General features: G+C 47.4%; 1 protein-coding gene across 4 annotated transcripts in view; it reads right to left on the reverse strand.

Annotated features, from left to right (window-relative positions):
* Positions 1-911: 911 nt before the first annotated feature.
* The window catches only part of Kcna1 (potassium voltage-gated channel subfamily A member 1), a 118,551-nt gene continuing 114,620 nt past the window's right edge, over positions 912-4,842 (reverse strand). For 2 of the 4 annotated variants that reach the window (XR_606956.1, XR_606958.1), the window contains exons 3-5: positions 4,206-4,261; positions 2,785-2,879; positions 912-1,580 (exon numbers count right to left, since the gene is read on the reverse strand). The gene's annotated coding sequence lies outside the window, so the exon portion shown is untranslated. Of the gene's footprint in view, positions 1,581-2,784; positions 2,880-3,457; positions 3,495-4,205; positions 4,265-4,842 lie in introns of those variants that run through there. The other 2 variants (XR_606957.1, XR_606959.1) reach the window with 2 other exon arrangements.

Genomic DNA, 4,842 nt, shown 5'->3' on the forward strand with positions numbered 1-4,842 from the left:
TGTACTCATGTGCACAACCCCTGTGTGTGTGTGTGTGTGTGTGTGTGTGTGTGTGTGTGTGTGTGTGTGTAACTGTCCTCAGTCTTTCCCACAGATGAACTTAAGCATTTGTTTGGTTTGGTCAAATACAAATGACTTTTAGTTTTAGATATTCACACCATCATCCTACACCAACAGCCAAAGGTTGAAGCTTTATAATCTAGAACAGTTCCCCACACTGCTTTATATCAAGTTTTCCCCAACCGAGGTCATATTTCACTCAGTTGTGGCCTTGAACCAGAGCAAACCACTTCCCTCTAAGTTGCTCAGACAGAGGCAGCCACAGAGAAACGGGCGTGTATCAGCTCTGAGCTTGGATGTGACCAGTTGTTCCCTCAGTCCCGCTGCCAAGCAAGTGAACAGATGAAAAAAAGAGACTGCCGTGAGATTGGCGGCCATCTCTAAACCACATCACCTGCACGTAGAAAAGTGAGTGCTCACATCCTGTGTGACTTGCAAAGGAATCTGTGCTTTGTTCACAGGATGTAGCCTGGTCTGGCCTTGAACTGATTAATTAGAGTACCTGTTGGATAAATATTTCCCAAATAGCACTATACAACTTTCAATAATTCTTTAATATTGTCCAATGTTGAGAAATCAAAAAGAAAATAACTTACCTAAGAATTAAAAAGAACGAAGGTGGGGTATGATTAGGGAGAAGAACAAGGGTCCTGGAGGTGTAGACAGCTCCCCGGCCCACTGCTTTACAGAAACTCAGCCAGTTCTGGGCTTAATGAGCACAGAAATGTTTGCTTATGTTGGTCTCTGTTATCTCATTCCTGTACTCCCTCTCGGGTCTCTTGTAGGCTTTCAGTACATGTATTCTGAACTCTCAGTGGACTTCAGTGTCCCCCACTGGACCAGGAGAACCATTGATCTCAGAGGCTTTTATTTGCCGGCATTTACAGAAGAGACAAGTAAAAACAGAGAAATTCGCATTGACACATGCATGCATGCTTGAAAACAATTCTGATCTGTGCATAAGGCCCTTTCTTTCATCCGACTAACAGACCACAGAATCCTACATATATGGATGCACATGCAGGTAATGGGGAACCAAAAGCTATGCAGAGGTAACTGTTTACATGGCTATATCAGAAATCAAACAAATTTCCCACTGTAAGTCAGATATCAAATCAGCCTTGACTCCTTCCATGCCTAGGCCTGTTCCTTACCAGTGGTCATGACCACCAGTTGCAGACTCCAAAGATCCATTTATTAAGATGCTGTGACAGGTATGGGGGCCACTGAGAAGAAGACAGTCCCTTCCATTTGAGGACCATATATAGTAGAAACAGGAGATACACAGACACAAATCCATGTGAGAAGTGGATGTGATGCCTGAGTTCATCTCTTTCCTCCTGTACTCTGAAAAGGAGGTTCTTCTGCCTTTGGTGTATGAACTGTAGCTCCAGGAGGATCTGGTGGGCTGGGAACTACGTTGCTCTTTACACAGGTCTCCACGAGGACAGCTCCGCCAGCCTTAGTCCCCAGGCTTGCTCTTTAAGTCAGCATCTTCCATGTGTCCCTCTGGATAGCTGCTGGTAGAAGTTAAAGGAAAGGGTGATGGGGCTACAGTACACAGGGGAATGGCTAGATTGAAACTCAGATGGGAAGAGGTGCTTGGTGAAAAGGTGGTAGGAATAGTGGGCAGAGATGGCCATAAACTGACCTGGGAAGAAAGAAAGCATGAGACGGAAGCTGTGCTGAGGGATGGAAGGAGTCCTCCCTTTGGTTCCTCTTGTCTAGGCCCTCTGCACACCATCAGAGGGAAAAAGAAATGGTAGAATCCAGCCCATGACTCCAAGAAAATTCCTGACCCTTCTCCTCATCTGCTTTTCCCATTTGTCCTCACTCAGGTATTACACTGACACTGATGGCAAACTGAGTGCCTCCTCAGCCCCCTGAGGGACACCTTAGGCTCTCACTAATATCTGGCAATCATGTTCCTTAAGCTTCAAGGTGCATGTGCACCTATGATCAGTGATCAAAGGTCATCTAGCTGAACACTCGTGTTGCAGGTGATGGGACTGAGGCCTGAATACCTGCTCAACGTTATCCATCATGTCAGTTAGTTATGGTTGGGTCAAGAACCAAAGGAGGTGGTTACTGAGATTCTACTAAGTTGGGAGACCAGGGAAGATCCAGGGATTAAAAGGGGCTTGCTCATGTCCAGGTACCAGGACACTGGTACATCCCAAAATGGAGCTGAAAGCTTGGCTCAGGCTTCTGGTGCTAACAGGGTCTTCTCACCAACTGGAAGAGGGCAAGATGCTGCTGCTACAGGCAGGACCCCTGAGAGACTCCAAGCTGGCCAGTCTGCAGTACAGCTTCTGGATACACAGGCCAAATAATAAAGCACTCCAGGGCAGAAGGCTGCAGAGTGCAAGGGGTGAGATGGAGGAAAATAAGTGGAGCCGGGCCTAGTTGTGGATCGTTCATGCTTTGATCCTGAAAGCTGCTGCGTGCTCGGCAACCCTCTAGAGAAAAGTCTAATTCTGAGCTCTGACATGAGGAAGCAGTATGATAAGTGAGTGTGTGCAGAGCTCCCTCTCCCTCTCTGGGCTGTTGTCTATGAGCATCTTGAAGCCCCTACCTTGCCCCAAAGAGAGGCAACAGGGAGGCTTTGATGAGCAGCAAAGGCCTCATGGTCTCAGGGAAAAGGCACCTCAGAAACAGGCTGGCACCCAGCCCAGCACAGACCTGCCTCATGAGGGCCTAGAACCTGCCCAGGGCATCACTTACCTTCCCCAGTAAATACACTTTGACTCGGATCTACATGTGCCATGGTGGTAGACGCACTGGAAGGTGAGCTAATAGGTTTCTTTCATAACGAGCACCTGGAGAGAGAGGAGAGATGGTGTCAACTCTGAGATCCTTCTCCAGCCTCTTCTCTTAAAATATCACCTACCCCTTTGGGACCACCAAGGTGATTCTGCCTGCTTTACCGAAGAAGAACTAAAAGGAGCACAACAGCAACCAAACATCTGTTTCATACCTGCTATATGCCGGAAACATCATATGAATTGAAAGTCATTTAAAGGGGTCAAGAGAAGGCTCAGCAGTTAAGACTACTGATTCCTCTTACAGAGGACCCTGGTTCGATTCCCAGTACCCATATGGTGGCTAACAACTGTCCGCAACTCCAGTTCCAGGAGATTAGATGCCTTCTTCTGACCTCCATGGGCATTGCATGCCACAGATGCACTTATATATGTGTAGGCAACACACTCATAAAATAAAAATAATAAATAATATGTACATATAAAGAAAATAATTTAAACACTACATAATATCATGCAGTTAATCATCCATGATGTCCACCTTACAGGTAGGGAAACTGAGGCATGAAAAGTTTTTTTTAAAAAAAAAAAAAACTTGTTCAGGGCTGGAGAGATGGCCCAGTGGTTAAGAATACCGGCTGTTCTTGCAGAAGACACAGATTTGAATCCCAGCACCCACATGACAGGAAGCAATTGTCTGTAACTCAAGTTCCAGGGGATCTGACAGCCTCTTCTGTCCTCCAAGGGCATTGCACGACACGGGCACACTTACCTACATGCAAGCAATACACACATACACATTAAAAAAAAATAAAATATTTAAATTTTTTTTTAATTTGTCCAAAAGCACACAGCTAATAGGTAGCCAGAATGGGATTTGAGCATTCTTGTTTCAGAGACTAGACTCCTTCCAACATCCTGTCCTGCCTCCCAAGACCCAGGGCAGCGAACTGAGCAGGAAGGTGATAGACAGAGCCCCCTTCTGCCCACGGCTGCCACACCTCAGTTATGACTTCAACCCACCGACTTGGCCCTGCAGACCTTCCGCTCCCAGAGCAGGGCCCCTCATTGATATGTAAAGATGGCTTTGTTGTCCGATATTTGGGTGTATTACTTTTAAACTTTGTTCAGTTTTCCATTTTAATTTAATCTAGAATCTGGTTGCCAATGGAGAGGGGGAGATATCCACCTCCATACAGATGCAGGAGCCTGTTGTGGGGAGATGCTACCTCAATTTCTGAGCATTTAGCAGGGTACTAGGACCAAGCTTCCACATCTGACAGGGATGCTATGGGAAAGCATTCGAACTGGATAGGTCCACCACCACCCCCACATCTGATGTAACTCCATACAGGAACCTGCTGATGGGTGGAGAATTTTTACCTTGCAAGCAATTCGGTGGCCTCCCAGAAGCAGCAGCGCCAGCACACGCTCGCCATCTGCTGGACAGGAAGGGGAAGTTCAGTCAGACTGCATCCTGCTGATGGCACTGCTAGCTGGGAAACTATGTTCAGCCTTTGCAGTTACTGTGCTTCCTGTTCCCACAGGCTCTACCTGTCTGCAGGAAGACGCCTGCTGGCTCTGAGAAAATGGCGAGAAGCTCCTGGAGTGATCACAGAAGGACTTCCAAATATGCCAAGCCCAATCTTAAGCATGAGGGATTTTGTTTGTTGAAAATCAGATTCTTAACCAGGCCTGGTGGCAGAGGACGGTAATCCCAGGTACTCCGGAATATGAGGCAGGAGGACCTCAGGTTCAAAGCCTGCCCCATTCAAGGCCAGCTTGGGGAGCTTAGTGAGACTGCGTCTCAAAACGTAAGAACTGAAAGGGCTGAAGATGTAGCTCTGTTGTGACAGAATGCTTGTGCAAAGCCCTAGGTTCAGTCCTCAGTTCCGCAAGAAAAAGGAAAGAGGGGGAAGGGGGGAGGGGAAGAGAAGGGGGACACACCTGCTGGAGGGGAGGGGTGGGAATGGAGGGGAAGGGAAGGGAGAAAGGGAAGGGAGGAGGAGGGGGAGGAGAA

This window comes from Nannospalax galili, unplaced genomic scaffold (assembly GCF_000622305.1).
Source record: "Nannospalax galili isolate Female #2095 unplaced genomic scaffold, S.galili_v1.0 scaffold589, whole genome shotgun sequence".
NCBI lineage: Eukaryota > Metazoa > Chordata > Mammalia > Rodentia > Spalacidae > Nannospalax > Nannospalax galili.